At 42.9% G+C, this 19476-nt stretch overlaps 1 non-coding gene across 1 annotated transcript; it reads right to left on the reverse strand.

Moving 5' to 3' along the window:
- Positions 1-13181: 13181 nt before the first annotated feature.
- On the reverse strand, positions 13182-13343 carry LOC125999961 (U1 spliceosomal RNA). The gene has a single exon (XR_007492383.1). It is a non-coding gene; the product is annotated as a U1 spliceosomal RNA (small nuclear RNA).
- Between the last annotated feature and the right edge of the window lie 6133 nt (positions 13344-19476).

The raw sequence follows: 19476 nt of genomic DNA on the forward strand, positions 1-19476 counted from the left end.
ATGGGTTTGCTAAGCCCCAGATGCAGGATCCAGAATTAGGACGCTGGGCCTACACCTGAGGGGCTTGAGTTGGTTGACTCCCCTTCATCTTTTTTTCAGATTTTGGGGCCACACCCAGGGATGATCAGGCATTGCTCCTGGTGGGTTTTGGGGAATGTATGGGATGCTAGGACAAAACCCCTGTGGGCCACTTGCAAGGCAAAGGCCTAATATGCTGTGTAGCTTCAGGTCCTCATATTGATTCTTTTTGGCTTTTGGGCCACACCTGGTGACCCTCAGGGGTAACTCCTGGCTATGTGTTCAAATATCGCCCTTGGCTTGGGGTACCATATGGACGCATGGGGATTGAACCCTGGTCCATCTTAGGTTAGTGGTGCAGGACAAATGCCCTGCCGCTTGCACCACCACTCCAGCCGCTCCCATTGATCCACTGATTTTCTTTTTTTTACTTTCTCTTTTTTTAATAATAATTTTATTTTTACCAAAGTGCATTACAAATCATTCACAGTAAAGTTTTAGGTATATAATGACTTTGAATCAGGGGCATTCTCACCACCAATGTTGTCCTCCCTCTCCCCCCATTCCCAGCATACGTCTCATATCCTCCTCCTCTGTTCCTTGGGCTGCCAGTATAAGGGGTCCCCTCTGTGTCTAGCTTGTAGATTGGGTATCAATCCTATTGTCATTGAATTTGGATTGGTACATAAGTCTGATCATTTTGTATTTCTCTTCAATGTTTATAAGACTGTTTGGTCTTGGTAACCTCCATTATTTCCCGCTCAGTTTGTGAGGTAGAACAAGATGGTTTAAGTTATGTGGTTCTGTTTGAAGGAAAGAAGAAAAAAGGGGGGCAAAAATCAAACAAGCAAAAACTGGGAGGACTCCTTCTTGAGGCTATAAATATCTGTTTAAGGGAAGAAAGGGGGAAAAAGGAAGAAAAACATCGCAACAATACTAAAAAAACTAAAACTATAAACCCGAAAAGCACCACAGCAATAAATACCACGACCAAACAATAATCTTGGTCCCGAAATAATAAAAGAACAGCTCAAAAACATAAATCAAAACAAAACAAAAACCAAAAAAATAAACAATAACAATAAAAAATTTATTTGTGCTTTTTTGCATAGGCACAGTAAATATTGGGGAGATTAGAAAGAGAATTTCCTTGGCCTAAGGGATACAGGGTTTCTCCACCCTTGAAGTATACCATCATGTGCATAACTCCAGTTTCTGTACCTGTTTGTTTACTCTCCCCTTGGTCCTTTTGTGGTGTCTGGAAACTATCCGCCAAGTCATGGATGATGAGATCATGCCTCTATAACTAGAGGTCTTGGTATTTACACAGGTCATAATATGGAGCCTAGGATGGAGTCCTTACGGTTCGGTTCCATCCCTTTTGTTTTAATCTAGTCTTCTTTAGTTGGTGGTCTTGGTTTTCGCACGGATCCTAGGTTGAAGCCTAGGACGGAGTCTTTCATTATGTTTCCAAAAGTCCTGCTCAGTTGCAGTTGTCTCAGTCAGACCTTTGGCATTAGAGATCTTGTTTGTTGTACAGATTGTAGGCCAAAGGGACTTTTTTATTGGTCCCAGAATAAGTTCTGCTCAGTCATGTCTTCTATAGTTAGTGATCTTCGCTTTTGCATAGACCAAAGGATGATGTGTCTTCTGGTTTCATCTTACGATGGTGAGGTATTACAACCTGTTCTTAAATCAAGTTGTTGCCATTTCCTCATTGTCAGGATGTCATATCAAGTCTGGCGTGTGTTGGTGTCAGAGCAGTATTAAGAATGTCCCAGAGGGAGTTTGGTTCCTAGAGGTGTTGTGGAGAAGTATGTCAGTTCTATGTCTGAGATCTAGGGCTAGGATTTGGACGGTCGCTGTCTAATCACATGGAGTCTAAGTTGGGATCACATGACATATGTCAAAGATGGAAGGTGCCCCTGTATTGTAAAATGTATGATATCTTATCCCTAGTAGTTAAGAGCTTGTTTCTAAAATAAATTTCTAAAATAAAATTTTCCCCTTTTAGTATGCCTGTAGAAAAAGGATTGGTGCTATATTATATTGTTGGTGCATTTGGGTGTGAGAGTGTCTCTGTGCCCTGGTTCTGACCTGAGCTTTTATCCCAGGCAAGACTTTTTCTGGTAGGTTATTGTACCAAGCAGAACCAAAAAAGGTGCAGTTAAGGAAGAGAATAAAACAAAAACAGGACAAACACACATATATACACTCACACATATGTATATATAAAAAGGAAAAATAAATGAAAATGAGTTAAAAAATAATCAGGCTTGAAAAAATGAATTTAAAAGAAAAATAAGGGAAAAAAGTTATGCAGAGACTACCTTACATTTGGATATGAACTGTTTAAGCGGTAGTATTCTGGAGGTCTTAAACTTATCAATTATAGGCTTCCTCATTGTCTTTTGGGGTATTTTTGTGGGGAGTGGAATCCAGGGCATATTTTCACCAGACACCCTGGTCTTGTTGAGTTTGTGAAGTGCTTTGTGGCAGAAAAGGCTTGGGTAGAGTTCTTGCATTGGGGTCCTTCTGAAGCTGAGTCTGGTATCAAGCAACTATCTACATTTAGGGGGGGGATGAGTGGGAGGTTCAGAGAGCATGAGTCAGCAGGAATGTTGGTTGTAGTTTCTTGACAGGGGCTGAGATGTGGGGCTGAGTGGGTGTCCCTTTGCTTGGGAGCTGGGTGATGGCTTGTTGGGGCAGGTGGTCTGTCTTGATACCTAATGGGTTAAGAACTGAGGGTAAAGAGCATTAATAATGCAGCATATCAGCTTGGAATTGGAGGGTGAAGGGATAGTAGGATTTCTGAAGTGGGAGGAGCGATAGTATATAGGAAGGGCTATATACATATCAGGCATGAATTGTTTACAATTTAGGTTTGGCTCTCTTAGAGGAGACCTCTCTATGTACTCATGCCCACATAAAGACATACATTAGTGATCTATTCTTAAGGTATTGCTAATAAGGTGGATTTGAGCTCTTAAGGACTGCTTGAATTAATATAAATCATAACCTTACTTATAGCTTAAGAAAGAGAGGAAGGGAGAGCAAAAGATAATAATAAATCAAATAAAAGAGATTGGGTTGGTGTGTTGGAGTTGGGAGGTTTTCCCAGTTTCTAGGCATTTCATCAGTGATGGGGTTGGGCCCTGCAAAATGAAGATTTCGGGGTTAGATAATAGCTGGAGCAGTTTAGGATTTACATAGGTTTCAAGTGTCTAGTACTAAACAATGTGTTAATGAGGCCTACTTATGTAGGTGGCTACCCTATATAGTGTTGTCCGCTGCTGCATCTTATGTATCGAAGTTCCTTTCCTAAAGAGAAACTATTAGTGTGGGCTTTATTTGACATAGATTGAATTGATGATGATGAGGAAGAAGAGGAAGAAGAAGAGAGGGGGTAAGGAAAGAAGTAGGGAGAAGAGAGAGGTGAAGAGAGAGAAAGGAGAAGTTAATTTGCCCAAATGTGTTTGCAGTTGACTGTTTCAGTGGACTGAATGATCATATGCTTCAGGTCCTAATAGAGGACATAAACCAGAGAAAAAAGCGTGTGGTGGAGTGTTTTATCAAGACATTTTCACAAAGTAAACTGAATTGGTATCAGGTATGACTGAGGTGTCAAAATTACGGTTTCTGCCCTTTGTATCCAAGAATCCCTGTGGACAGAGAAGCTGCGAGTTTATTTTATATCTAGTAAGATTAACACTCTAAAACATATTGTTTGGAAATGCTGCCACTGGAGTCACTGGCTTCCAATCATATTCTTCACCTTTATCTGTGTATAAGCTCCCTAAGACATTATTATAGCCCTTCATAGTAAGATGCTGATAATGTACCTGCTCATTCTAAACAGTTGTTTCCATTGTTGCTGGTTTCTCTATGGTATAATGGGTAGTTGAGGCTTTGTGTTGTTCCTCTTCCACTTGTTTTGAACACTTCTCCCAAGTAAATGCTGACAACTACAGTGCTTGGAATTTCTACCCTATTAGGCCATTGTAATTGTTCTTGGGTATATGTGGTGTATAATCTGAGTACCTCAGAAAAGTGCAGAAAATACAGAAAAATCATTCTGTATTTATCCTTTTCTTCTGGCTTACTTCATTTAACATAATGTTTTGTAGCTCCATATTGCTGAAAAATTCAAGATTGTGTCATTTCTAAGTGATATGTAGTATTCCATTGCGTATATATACACCACATTTTCTTGATCCAATCATCTGTTGTTGGGCATCCAGGTTGGTTCCAGATCTTGGCTATTGTGCTGACTGCTGCAATCAATAATGGAGTACATACATATTTTGGTATGAATATTCTTCCATCTTGGGGGTAGATACCCAGGAGTGAGATTGCTGGGTCATATGGCAGCTCAATTCTGATTTTTCTAAGCACCCTCCATACTGTTTTTCATAGGGGTTGGACCAGGGAACATTCCCAGCAGCAATGGATGAGAGTTTCTTTCTTACCATATCCAGGCCAACAGAGATTGGTTCTGTTATTTTTATGTGTGCCATCCTCTCCTCACTGGTGTAAGGTGATTCCTCATTGTTGTCTTGATTTGGATTTTCCTAATGACAAGTGATGGTAAACATGTTTTCATGTGTCTCATGGCCATCTGTCAATATTCCTTGGAAAAGTGTCTATTCATTTCCATGCCCCAGTTTTCTATGGCTTTATTAGGTTTTGTGGAGCTCACCTTTCTGAGTGCTTTGTATATCCTAGGTATCATCCCTTTATCTGATACGTCAAGTGTGAATATTTTTCCCATTCTGTTAGCTGTCTTCTGGTTTTAGACAGTGTTAGCTGTCTTCTGGTTTTAGACAGTGTTTCTCTTGCCATACAGAAACTCTTTAGTTTGATGTAATCCCATTTATTCAGGTTTGATGATAGTACTCTTGCCATTGGCATTCCATCCTCAAAAACTTATTTGAGGTATATGTCTTGGAGCGTCCTTCCTAATTTTCCTCGATGAACTTTCTAGATTTGGCTCTGATTTCAAGGTCTTTAATCCATTTTGAGTTGACTTTTGTGTAGGGTGTGAAGTATAGCTCAATCTTTAGTTTCTTATAGGCTGTTGAGAGCCAGGAGTAACCCTTGAGCGCTGCCGGGTGTGACTCAAAAACAAAAAAACAAAACAAACGTTCCTTACATGTTGTTATCCAGTTGTTCCAACACCATTTGTTGAAGAGACTGTCTTTGTTCCGTTTCAGGTTCTTGGATCCTTTGTCAAATATTATTTGACCATATATTTTGGGGTTTATTTCTGGATATTCTGTTTTTTTTTTTTTTGGTTTTTTTTTTTTTTTTTTTGGTTTTTGGGCCAAACCCGGCAGTGCTCAGGGGTTACTCCTGGCTGTCTGCTCAGAAATAGCTCCTGGCAGGCTCGGGGGACCATATGGGACACCGGGATTCGAACCAACCACCTTTGGTCCTGGATCGGCTGCTTGCAAGGCAAACGCCACTGTGCTATCTCTCCGGGCCCTATTTCTGGATATTCTGTTCTAATCAACTGGTGTGAGACTCTGTTTTTGTTCCAGTACCATGCTGTCTTGATGACTATGGCTTTATAATCAAGCTTCAGGTTAGGTAAAGAAATGCCACTCAGTTTCTTGTTTTTTTTGTTTTTGTTTTTGTTTTTTTGTTTTTTTGTTTTTTAGTATGGATTTGGCTAGTCTAGGTCTTTTGTGGATCCAGATGAACTTTATAATTGATTGTTCACGTTCCTTATAAAAGGATGTCTGAATTTGGTTAGGGATTGGTTTGAATATATATAACAATTTAGGTAAGATAGACATTTTGATTACTTTGATTCTTCCTACCCATGAGCAGGGGATGTTCTTCCCTTTCCTTAGATCCTCTTCAATTTCTTTCTGAAGCGATTTGAAGTTTTCATGATATAGGTTTTTTTCACTTCTTTTGTCAAGTTGATTCCCAGGTACTTGATAATTTATATACTATTTAAAATGGAATCAACTTCTAATGTCTTTTTTTCTCTGCTTCTTTATTTGTACAGAGGAATGCTATTGTCTTTTGTGTATTGATTTTGTATCCAGCCACTTTGCTAAATTGGCTTATTGTTTCTAGGTGTGTTACTGTGGACAGCTTTCAATGCCACTTTTATGTCCTCATCTATTGGGTTCATTTGTTTTGGTGGACTTAGAAACTTGCTAGGATTTCTATCCATATCTCTGGCTGATAGTGTCTTCCTTGGTTTCCCCATATTTCTTTGCTTTTGGTGGTTCATAGTGTTCTGTTCTTGTTCTCAGCCCTCCTATGTCACCTGTGGCATGTGGGTGGGTCCCTACTCCAGAGTGGGGCCCTAGGTGGGGATGTTGAGGGTGGTCACTGAAATTTGATCCTGCCCTCAGATCTCCATGATCTCAATTCCTGTGAAAGGGGGTAGTCCCCCAGCTCTGATAATGGCAATCTCTGATAGCCTTGCCTCAGATCTACCCCTGGTAGCTGTGAGATGAGCAAATCACCACCCGTCCAGTTCCCCAGGTACTGTTAATGATAACCTTCCTTGAGCTCTGCCCTCAGTTATTGGGAGAGAAGCAGGTCATCTGGGTCCCCAGGTGATCTGCAGCCTCCCCTGAGATCAAGCCCCAATATTTGTGAGAGAGACAGGTCGCCACCCATCCTTCCCCAGGCGTGCACCACAACCTTCCGGGTTCAAGTCCCAGTACCTGCAGGAGAATTAGATCGGCAACTGTCTGCCCCCAGGTGTGCTGATGGTGACTGCTCCATTGATTTTCTAAGGCAGTACCAATTGGTTCTTTCTAAATTTCTCAGGAAGCATTAACTTTTCACCAACATTCTCGTTAATATGTAAGCATTTTTTAATGTATTTAAACATTTTATTTTTTAATTTGTAACCTTTGGGAGGGAAGTTACGGAGTGACTCATGCAACAAAGACAGAGACGCCTAAACAGGAGATACTCTGATTAGGCCACAGCAGCTTAAAACAGGCCAGATCCCCTCCAGCTCTGCCCACAGTCTGCTGTGAATATGCAACACCTGGATCCGTGCTTGAAAACTGGCTTCACCTGTTGCCAGAGCCTAATTCGAGAGTCTGCATTGCTTCCTCCCATCTGAGGATCCATCCCTCTTTTTTTTATTATTATTTTTATGTTTTTATTTTTTTTATCCATTCCTCTTGATGCTGGCAGTGCCACCAGCCACCAGCTGAAGCATCCACCTGGTCTGAAGCTTATACAGTTAGGAGCCATAAACTGCCTCTTCGGTGAAGGCTGAGGATTCCAGAACCTACAAATTGAGCATGAGTTTTTTTTACCGCAGTCGAACAGATGACCCTAGAGTATGATATCTTATCCCTAGTAGTTAAGAGCTTGTTTCTAAAATAAATTTCTAAAATAAAATTTTCCCCTTTTAGTATGCCTGTAGAAAAAGGATTGGTGCTATATTATATTGTTGGTGCATTTGGTGTGAGAGTGTGTCTGTGCCCTGGTTCTGACCTGAGCTTTTATCCCAGGCAAGACTTTTTCTGGTAGGTTTTTGTACCAAGCAGGACCAAAAAAGGTGCAGTTAAGGAAGAGAATAAAACAAAAACAGGACAAACACACATATATACACTCACATATATGTATATATAAAAAGGAAAAAGAAATGAAAATGAGTTAAAGAATAATCAGCCTTGAAAAAATGAATTTAAAAGAAAAATAATTGGGGCCGGGCGGTGGCGCTGGAGGTAAGGTGCCTGCCTTACCTGCGCTAGCCTAGGAGACGGACCGCGGTTCGATCCCCCGGCGTCCCATATGGTCCCCCAAGCCAGGAGCGACTTCTGAGCGCATAGCCAGGAGTAACCCCTGAGCGTTACCGGGTGTGGCCCAAAAACCAAAAAAAAAAAAAAAAAAAAGAAAAATAATTAAGGGAATAAAGTTATGCAGAGACTATCTTACATTTGGATATGAACAGTTTAAGAGGTAGTATTCTGGAGGTCTTAAACTTATAAATTATAGGCTTCCTCATTGTCTTTTGGGGTATTTTTTGTGGGGAGTGGAATCCAGGCCATATTTTCATCAGACACCCTGGTCTTGTTGAGTTTGTGAAGTGCTTTGTGGCAGAAAAGGCTTGGGTAGAGTTCTTGCATTGGGGGTCCTTCTGGAGCTGAGTCTGGTATCAAGCAACTATCTACATTTGGGGGGTGTGAGTGGGAGGTTCAGAGAGCATGAGTCAGCAGGAGTGTTGGTTGTAGTTTCTTGTCAGGGGCTGAGATGTGGGGCTGAGTGAGTGTCCCTTTGCTTGGGAACTGGGTGATGGCTTGTTGGGGCAGGAGGTCTTTCTTGATACCTAATGGGTTAAGAACTCAGGGTAAAGAGCATTAATAATGCAGCATATCAGCTTGGAATTGGAGGGTGAAAGGATAGTAGGATTTCTGAAGTGGGAGGAGCAATAGTATATAGGAAGGGCTATATATATTTCAGGCATGAATTGTTTACAATTTAGGTTTGGCTCTCATAGAGGAGACCTCTCTCTATGTACTCATGCCCACATAAAGACATACATTAGTGATCTATTCTTAAGGTATTGCCAATAAGGTGGGTTTGAGCTCTTAAGGACTGCTTAAATTAATATAAATCATAACCTTACTTATAGCTTAAGAAATAGAGGAAGGGAGAGCAAAAGATAATAATAATAAAGCAAATAAAAGAGATTGGGTTGGTGTGTTGGAGTTGGGAGGTTTTCCCAGTTTCTAGGCATTTCATCAGGAAATGCTGACAACTACAGTGCTTGGAGTTTCTACCCTATTAGGCCATTGTAATTGTTCTTGGGTATTATATGTATATGTGGTGTATAATCTGAGTACCTCAGAAAAGTGCAGAAAATACAGAAAAATCATTCTGTATTTATCCTTTTCTTCTGGCTTACTTCATTTAACATAATGATTTGTAGCTCCATATTGCTGAAAAATCCAAGATTGTGTCATTTCTAACTGCTATGTAGTATTGCATTGCGTATATATACACATTTTCTCGATCCAATCATCTGTTGTTGGGCATCCAGGTTGGTTCCAGATCTTGGCTATTGTGCTGACTGCTGCAATCAATAGTGGAGTACATACATATTTTGGTATGAATATTCTTCCATCTTGGGGGTATATACCCAGGAGTGAGATTGCTGGATCATATGGCAGCTCAATTCTGATTTTTCTAAGCACCCCCCATACTGTTTTTCATAGGGGTTGGACCAGGGAACATTCCCAGCAGCAATGGATGAGAGTTCCTTTCTTACCATATCCAGGCCAACAGAGATTGGTCCCGTTATTTTTATGTGTGCCATCCTCTCCTCACTGGTATAAGGTGGTTCCTCATTGTTGTCTTGATTTGGATTTCCCTAATGACAAGTGATGGTAAACATGTTTTTATGTGTCTCATGGCCATCTGTCAATATTCCTTGGAAAAGTATCTATTCATTTCTATGCCCCAGTTTTCTATGGCTTTATTAGGTTTTGTGGAGCTCACCTTTCTGAGTGCTTTGTATATCCTAGGTATCATCCCTTTATCTGATACGTCAAGTGTGAATATTTTTCCCATTCTGTTAGCTGTCTTCTGGTTTTAGACAGTGTTTCTCTTGCCATACAGAAACTCTTTAGTTTGATGTAATCCCATTTATTCAGGTTTGATGATAGTACTCTTGCCATTGGCATTCCATCCTCAAAAACTTTTTTGAGGTATATGTCTTGGAGCGTCCTTCCTATTTTTCCTCGATGAACTTTCTAGATTTGGCTCTGATTTCAAGGTCTTTAATCCATTTTGAGTTTACTTTTGTGTAGGGTGTGAAGTATAGCTCAATCTTTAGTTTCTTATAGGCTGTTGAGAGCCAGGAGTAACCCTTGAGCGCTGCCGGGTGTGACTCAAAAACAAAAAAACAAAACAAACGTTCCTTACATGTTGTTATCCAGTTGTTCCAACACCATTTGTTGAAGAGACTGTCTTTGTTCCGTTTCAGGTTCTTGGATCCTTTGTCAAATATTATTTGACCATATATTTTGGGGTTTATTTCTGGATATTCTGTTTGTTTTTTTTTTTGGTTTTTTTTTTTTTTTTTGGTTTTTGGGCCAAACCCGGCAGTGCTCAGGGGTTACTCCTGGCTGTCTGCTCAGAAATAGCTCCTGGCAGGCTCGGGGGACCATATGGGACACCGGGATTCGAACCAACCACCTTTGGTCCTGGATCGGCTGCTTGCAAGGCAAACGCCACTGTGCTATCTCTCCGGGCCCTATTTCTGGATATTCTGTTCTAATCAACTGGTGTGAGACTCTGTTTTTGTTCCAGTACCATGCTGTCTTGATGACTATGGCTTTATAATCAAGCTTCAGGTTAGGTAAAGAAATGCCACTCAGTTTCTTATTTGTTTTTTTTTTTTTAGTATGGATTTGACTAGTCTATGTCTTTTTTGGATCCAGATGAACTTTATAATTGGTTGTTCAAGTTCCTTATAAAAGGATGTCTGAATTTGGTTAGGGATTGGATTGAATATATATAACAATTTAGGTAAGATAGACATTTTGATTATTTTGATTCTTCCTACTCATGAGCAGGGGATGTTCTTCCCTTTCCTTAGGTCCTCTTCAATTTCTTTCTGAAGCGATTTGAAGTTTTCATGATATAGGTTTTTTCACTACATTTGTCAAGTTGATTCCCAGGTACTTGATATTTTATATACTATTTAAAATGGAATCAACTTCTAATGTCTTTTTCCTCTGCTTCTTTATTTGTAGAGAGGAATGCTATTGTCTTTTGTGTATTGATTTTGTATCCAGCCACTTTGTTAATTGGCTTATTGTTTCTAGGTGTGTTACTGTGGACGGCTTTCAATGCCACTTTTATGTCCTCATCTATTGGGTTCATTTGTTTTGGTGGGCTTAGAAACTTGCTAGGATTTCTATCCATATCTCTGGCTGATAGTGTCTTCCTTGGTTTCCCCATATTCTTTGCTTTTGGTGGTTCATAGTGTTCTGTTTTTGTTCTCAGCCCTCCTATGTCACCTGTGGCATGTGGGTGGGTCCCTACTCCGTAGTGGGGCCCTAGGTGGGGATGGTGAGGGTGGTCACTGAAATTTGCTCCTGCTCTCAGATCTCCATGATCTCAATTCCTGTGAAAGGGGGTAGTCCCCCAGCTCTGATAATGGCAATCTCTGATAGCCTCGCCTCAGATCTACCCCTGGTAGCTGTGAGATGAGCAAATCACCACTCGTCCAGTTCCCTAGGTACTGCTAATGATAACCTTCCCTGAGCTCTGCCCTCAGTTACTGGGAGAGAAGCAGGTCACTGCCCATCTGGGTCCCCAGGTGATCTGCAGCCTCCCCTGAGATCAAGCCCCAATATTTGTGAGAGAGACAGGTCGCCACCTGTCCTTCCCCAGGCGTGCACCACAACCTCCCGGGTTCAAGTCCCAGTACATGCAGGAGAGGTAGGTCGGCACCTGTCTGCTCCCAGGTGTGCTGATGGTGACTGCTTCCATTGATTTTCTAAGGCAGTACCAATTGGTTCTTTCTAAATTTCTCAGGAAGCATTAACTTTTCACCAACATTCTCGTTAATATGTAAGCATTTTTTAATGTATTTAAACATTTTGTTTTTTAATTTGTAACCTTTGGGAGGTGTAGCATATGAAAAAGTTTCCATAAGATGATTCTTGGAATTGTATATAAAAGTGTTTCCTTAGGATTGTTCTGTGACTTTTGCCCCACCTAACCCTTCGAGGTGGGGCGCTGTGGAGTTGGGAATAAATAGCTGGAGGGACAGGAGTTAAGGGTCCTTCTGTGAAAAGCTGCTGGCTGCAGGAGGATTCTTTGGCTCTCCTTGCCCGATCTTTTAAACCCTATCGTTCTGGTCTGTGTGGATTATTATTTGCTGCGGATAAATATTTCCAAGGTTTTCCCCCGAAAGGGGACAAGGGGATGGGAAGTAATTTCTCATTCTGGGGACTGTTCTTGGATTCACAAATACCCAGCCAAGATAACAGCGAAGATATCTTGCAGGGAGGGAAGTAAATAGAGTGACTCATTCAACAAAGACAGAGATGCCTAAACAGGAGATACTCTGATTAGGCCACAGCAGCTTAAAACAGGCCAGATCCCCTCCAGCTCTGCCCACAGTCTGCTGTGAATATGCAACACCTGGATCCGTGCTTGAAAACTGGCTTCACCTGTTGCCAGAGCCTAATTCGAGAGTCTGCATTGCTTCCTCCCATCTGAGGATCCATCCCTCTTTTTTTTATTATTATTTTTATGTTTTTATTTTTTTTATCCATTCCTCTTGATGCTGGCAGTGCCACTAGCCACCAGCTGAAGCATCCACCTGGTCTGAAGCTTATACAGTTAGGAGCCATAAACTGCCTCTTCGGTGAAGGCTGAGGATTCCAGAACCTACAAATTGAGCATGACTTTTTTTTACCACAGTCGAACGATGACCCTAGAGTTTGAAGTCCTATCTTGATAAAGGTATTCCTATTCCTGGAAGCAGTGGCAAGTGATGAGATTTACACATGACCCAGTCAGCATTGCTGCTTTCTAAGTCACGCTGCTTTAGGCCATGCCATTACAAAAGAAGATTTTTTTTAATTCTGTACTTGAACTCTACATTCTAAATAGGCCTCTCTTTAGCCTCCCAAGGGCTCCTTCTTCCAAGCAGTACATGCTCGCAGGCAGGATGAATGAATCCCTGGCCGAGAACTGGGCCCTCTAGCGAGAACGCTCTTCTCCTTTTGTACCCCAGTGGAACAGATGACCATAGAGTCTCATTCCTGTCTTGATTAGGTAGTCCTATAACCTGCAGGCGGTGACCCCCTGAGAGATTTCAGTGTTGCAGCTTTCTAACTAAGTATTGCTGCTTTCTTTTTTTTTTTTTTTTTTTTTTTTTTTGTTTTTTTTTTTTTTGTTTTTGGGCCATACCCGGTGACGCTCAGGGGTTACTCCTGGCTATGCGCTCAGAAGTCGCTCCTGGCTTGGGGGACCATATGGGACGCCGGGGGATCGAACCGCGGTCCGTCTCCTAGGCTAGCGCAGGTAAGGCTTACCTTACCTCCAGCGCCACCGCCCGGCCCCGTATTGCTGCTTTCTTAATCACTCCTTTTTGGCCATCCCATTCCAAAAGCAGTTTTGTGGATTCTGCACTTGAGCTGTACATTATTTTTTTCCAGGAGAGAGCGCGAACGCAGTCCCACACTACCACAAATTATGCAGTCGAGTTTCCCACATTTGGGAAATATCAGGGGTGAGCAGATGCGGAGTGTAATGGATAAACCTCGCCTGGGAAAAGCACCGTCAAGATCGTGGTATCTCCCCTGCCAGGTAAGTATGACCTATGCATTCTACACAGGCCACTCTGTAGCCTCCCAAGGCTCATTCTTCAAAGCAGCTTATCCTCACGGGCAGGGTGATTGAATCCCTGGCCGAGACCTGGGACAGCTAGAGAGGACGCTCTTCTCATTTGTACCCCAGTAGAGCAGATGACCCCAGAGACTTCATTCCTGTCTTGAGTAGGTAGTCCCCTACCCTGGAGGTGGTGACCCCAGAGGAGATTTACTCACGACCCAATGGGTATTGAAGCTTTCTTAATCACTTCGTTTTGGCCATCCTGTTCCAGAAGCAGATATGCGGATTCTGCACTAGAGCTCTGCATATTAAACAGGCCTCTCGCCTCCTAAGGCTCCTTCTTCCAAGCAGGTTATCTTCACAGGCAGGTTGGAGCAATCCTTGGCTGAGACCTGGGACCTCTAGGGAGCACTCGCTGCACATTTTGTCCCTCGATAGAACAGATGACCCTAGAGTCCTCATTGCTATCTTGATTAGGTACATCAATACCCTAGAGACAGTGACCCCTGAGAAGATGTAAGCATTGCAGTTTTCTAAATCCCTCTGTTTGGCATGGCATTCCAAAAGCAGATTTGTGGATTCTGCACTTCTCTCCATTATACTCAGGCCTCTTGGTAGCCTCCCTAGGGCGACTTCCTCCAAGCAGGATATCCTCGCAGGCAGTTTGATGCATGCCTGGTTTAAACCTGGGTCCTCTAGAGAAGATGCTCTTCTCATTATGTACCCCAGTGGAACAGATGACCCTAGAGTCCTCAGTCCTGTCTTGATTAGGTAGTCTTGTACCCTGGAGGTGGTGACACTGAGCTACTTAAGTGTTACAGCTTTCATTCTTTCTTTTTTTTTTTTTTTTTTTTTTTTTGGTTTTTGGGCCACACCCGGCAGTGCTCAGGTGTTACTCTTGGCTGTCTCCTCACAAATAGCTGCTGTCTCCTCACAAATAGCTCCTGGCAGGCACGGGGACCATATGGGACACCGGGATTCAAACCAACCACCTTTGGTCCTGGATCCGCTGCTTGCAAGGCAAACGCCCGCTGTGCTTTCTCTCCAGGCCCCAAGTGTTACACCTTTCTAAATCACTCCTTTTTAGCCACCCCATTCCAAATGCTGCTTTTTGGATTCGGCACTGGTGCTCTACATTCTACACAGGCCACTCAATAGCCTCCCAAGGGCTCCTTCTTCCAAGCAGGTTATCCTCGCAGGCAGGATGAATGTATCCCTGGCTGAGACATGGGTCCTCTGCTAGGGTGCCCTTCTCAGTTTGTATCCTAGTCAAACAGATGGCCCTAGAGTCCTCATTCCTGTCTTGATAAGGTAGTCCTGTACCCTGGAGGGGGAGACCCCTGTGGAGATATACACTCGTGACCTAATGTGCATTACAGCTTTCTTAATCACCCCTTTTTGGCCATCCCATTCCAAATGCAGATATGTGGATTCTGACTTGAGCTCTGCATTCTAAACAGGCTTCTCTGTAAGTAGTAAGACTCCTTTTTCTAAGCAAGTTATCCTCACAGGCAGGCTGAATCAATCCTTGCTGAGATATGGGATCTCTAAGGAGGACGCATTTCATATTTTGTCCATCAATACAACAGATGACCTTAGAGTCCTCATTCCTATCTTGATTAAGTAGTCCTATACCCTGGAGGCAGTGACCCCCTGAGCAGATTTAAGCATTGCAGCTTTCTAAATCACTCCTTTTTGGCCATCCATTCCAAAAGCAGATTAGTGTATTCTGCACTTGAGCGCTGCATTCTAAATAGGCCTCTCTGGAGCCTCATAAGTCTCCTTCTTGCAGGCAGGTTATCCTTGAGGCAGGTTGAGGCAATAATTGTCTGAGATCTGGGACCCTAGTCAGGACGCGCTGCACATTTTGTCCCTCAATAGAACAGATGACCCTAGACTCCTCATTCCTATCTTGATTAGGTGTCCAGTACCCTAGAGGCAGTCAGCCTCTGAGCAGATTTAAGCATTGCAGCTTTCTAAATCCCTCTGTTTGGCCATGCCATTCCAAAAGCAGATTTGTGGATTCTACACTTGTTCTCTGCATTTTACTCAGGCTCTCTGTAGCCTGCCAAGGGTGACTTCTTCCAAGCAGGAGATCCTCAAAGGCAGGATGCATGAATCCCTGGCCAAGACCTGGGACATATAGGAGGACGCTCTTCTCATTTGTACTCTGTCCTGTGTCGATGAGGTAGTCCTCTACCCTGGAGGCAGGGACCACCTGAGCTATTTAAATGTTGCAGCTTTCTAAATCAGTCCTTTTTGGCCATCCCATTTCAAAAGCTGATTTTTTCGATTCTGCATTGGTGCTCTGCATTACAAAGAGGCCTTTCTCTAGGCTCCCAAAGCTCCTTTATCCAAGCAGGATATCCTTGCAGGCAGTTTCAATGAATCCCTGGTTGACACCTGGGTCCTCTAGAGAGGACGCTCCTCTCATTTTGTACCCCAGCCTAACAGGTGACCCTGGAGTCCTCAGTCCTGTGTCGATTAGTTAGTCCTTTACCCTGGAGGTGGTGACCCTCTGAGCTACTTAAGTGTTGCAGCTTTCTTCTTTTTTTTAAAATATATTTTTTCTTTAAGTAACATGAACATAGTTGGGTAACAGTCATAACCAGAAGACCCCCCTTCACCAGTGAAACATTACCCTCTCCCCCTTCCCATCCCCTGCCTCTATTTGAGACAGGCATTCTACTACACTAATTTGTTTTTAAGTTCAGTAAGTTGTATTTTTTTTTTTTTGGTTTTTAGGTCACACCCGGCAACGCTCAGGGGTTACTCCTTGCTCTACGCTCAGAAATTGCTCCTGGCAGGCTCGGGAGACCATATGGGATGCTGGGATTTGAACCACTGTCCTTCACTGTCTAAGGCAAACACCCTGCCGCTTCACTATCTCTCCGGCCCCGTAAGTTGTATTTTTTTCCTTAAAGGATAAGAGTAAAAAAATATAGTAAAGGTGTGAGAGTGGCAATCGCCATTGTTTGCATAGGTCCAGAAAAACGGGGAAATTGGAAAAAAATCCTTGACCTGATAACAAAAAGGCCTCACCCCAGAAGTTTATTGGCGTAAGACAGACTGTGGGTTCCAGGCATACCAGTCTATTCAACTTCAGTCATTCTCAAGTTCCCGTTGAAACTTTTTCACAGTTTCGGTATTGTTGGTATCAGATTCTTATATTTAAAGACTCTGGATTCTGTGCATTTCTTCCATCGATGTCAGGCTGATGTGCAGCATCCTCTAGTTTCAGCATACCCTTAAATGCAGAGCGGTCTGCCCTGCACACAAACTGTTGCTGAGTCGTCTGGGTGTTGGGAGCACTCTTTGGAGTAAGTTAATGCCAAAGCAGTGGTTGGTCTTTCCTGGTAGAGGCTTGGATCCTGGTAATGTTGAAGACAATTGTGGTTGTTTCCATAGATGGTTTCCATTGTTCAGGTGTGTGTGGGCGATGCCCATTCTTCTGAGGCCTGAGCCAAATCATTATGCCAATGTTCAGGGTAAAAGGCCTCATTACATTATCAAATTTGTGTTCCCATCTCTATTAGATAAAAACTTGTTTGCATATGCATTATTTTCCCATTTTAATGTGCCTATGCAAAAGTGAAGCAATGCCACAAGATATTGTCGGTGCATCTGGGGGCCAACAAATAAAGTCCAACATTCCCCGTAACTTGGTTCAAACATGAAATCCATACAGAGATACTCTTCTACCAGTATTGCTTATAAAACAGATCTCAAAGGGGAAAACCCCTTCCTAGGCCTGGTTGCAGCTTTCTAAATCAGTCCTTTTTGGCCATCCCATTTCAAAAGCTGATTTTTTCGATTCTGCATTGGTGCTCTGCATTACAAAGAGGCCTTTCTCTAGGCTCCCAAAGCTCCTTTATCCAAGCAGGATATCCTCACAGGCAGTTTCAATGAATCCTGGTTGACACCTGGGTCCTCTAGAGAGGACGCTCCTCTCATTTTGTACCCCAGCCTAACAGATGACCCTAGAGTCCTCAGTCCTGTGTCGATTAGTTAGTCCTTTACCCTGGAGGCGGTGACCCTCTGAGCTACTTAAGTGTTGCAGGTTTCTTCTTTTTTTTAAAATATATTTTTTCTTTAAGTAACATGAACATAGTTGGGTAACAGTCATAACCAGAAGACCCCCCTTCACCAGTGAAACATTACCCTCTCCCCCTTCCCATCCCCTGCCTGTATTTGAGACAGGCATTTTACTACAGTAATTTGTTTTTAAGTTCAGTAAGTTGTATTTTTTTTTTTTTTGGTTTTTAGGTCACACCCAGCAACGCTCAGGGGTTACTCCTTGCTCTACGCTCAGAAATTGCTCCTGGCAGGCTCGGGGGACCATATGGGATGCTGGGATTTGAACCACTGTCCTTCACTGTCTAAGGCAAACACCCTGCCGCTTCACTATCTCTCCGGCCCCATAAGTTGTATTTTTTTCCTTAAAGGATAAGAGTAAAAAAATATAGTAAAGGTGTGAGAGTGGCAATCGCCATTGTTTGCATAGGTCCAGAAAAATGGGGAAATTGGAAAAAAATCCTTGACCTGATAACAAAAAGGCCTCACCTCAGAAGTTTATTGGCATAAGACAGACTGTGGGTTCCAGGCATACCAGTTTATCCAACTTCAGTCATTCTCAAGTTCCCGGTGAAACTTTTTCACAGTTTCGCTATTGTTGGTATCAGATTCTTATATTTAAAGACTCTGGATTCTGTGCATTTCTTCCATCGATGTCAGGCTGATGTGCAGCATACCCTTAAATGCGGAGCGATCTGCCCTGCATGCAGACTGTTGCTGAGTCGTCTGGGTGTTGGGAGCACTCTTCGGAGTAAGTTAATGCCAAAGCAGTGGTTGGTCTTTCCTGGTAGAGGCTTGGATCCTGGTAATGTTGAAGACAATTGTGGTTGTTTCCATAGATGGTTTCCATTGTTCAGGTGTGTGTGGGTGATGCCCATTCTTCTGAGGCCTGAGCCAAATCATTATGCCAATGTTCAGGGTAAAAGGCCTCATTACATTACCAAATTTGTGTTCCCATCTCTATTAGATAAAAACTTGTTTGCATATGTATTATTTTCCCATTTTAATGTGCCTATGCAAAAGAGAAGCAATGCCACAAGATATTGTCGGTGCATCTGGGGGCCAACAAATAAAGTCCAACATTCCCCGTAACTTGGTTCAAACATGAAATCTATACAGAGATACTCTTCTACCAGTATTGCTTATAAAACTGATCTCAAAGGGGAAAACCCCTTCCTAGGCCTGGTTGCAGCTTTCTAAATCAGTCCTTTTTGGCCATCCCATTCCAAAAGCAGAGTTTTGGATTCTGCACTCGTTATCTCCATTCTACACAGGCCACTCTGTAGCCTCACAAGGGCTCCTTCTTACAAGCCGGTTATCTCACAGGCAGATTGAATGAATCCCTGGCCAATACCTGGGACATCTAGCGAGGACGCTCTTCTCATTTGTACCCCAGTAGAACAGATGACCCTAGAGTCCTCATTCCTGTCTTGACTATGAAGTCCTGTGCCCTGGAGGGAGTGACCCCTGAGGACATTTACTCATGAACCAATGGGCAATGCAGCGTTCTGATTCGCTCCTTTTTGGCCATCCCATTCCAAAAGCAGAGATTTGGATTCTGCACTGCTGCTCTGCATTCTACACAGGCCACTCTGTAGTCTCACACGGCTACTTCTTCCAAGCAGGTTATCCTCACAGGCAGATTAAAGCAATCCTTGGCTGAAATCTGGGACCTCTAGGGACCAAGCACTGCACATTTTATCTCTTGATTTTTATCTGGATTAGGCATTCAATACCCTAGAGTCAGTGACGCCCTGAGCAGATTTAACCATTGCAGCTTTCCAAATCCCTCTGTTTGGCCATGCCATTCCAAACGCAGATTTGTGAATTCTTCTCTTGTGCTCTGCAATCTACTCAGGCCTCTCTGTAGCCTCCCAGGGGTGACTTCTTCAAGCAGGATATCCTCGCAGGCATGACGAATGAACCCCTGGCTGAAACTGGGACCACTAGCGAGGAAGCTCTTCTCATATTGTACACCAGTGGAACAGATGACCCTAGAGTCCTCTGTCCTGTGTCGATTAGGTAGTCTGTAGCCTGGGTGCA

Source organism: Suncus etruscus, chromosome X (genome assembly GCF_024139225.1).
Source record: "Suncus etruscus isolate mSunEtr1 chromosome X, mSunEtr1.pri.cur, whole genome shotgun sequence".
Lineage (NCBI taxonomy): Eukaryota > Metazoa > Chordata > Mammalia > Eulipotyphla > Soricidae > Suncus > Suncus etruscus.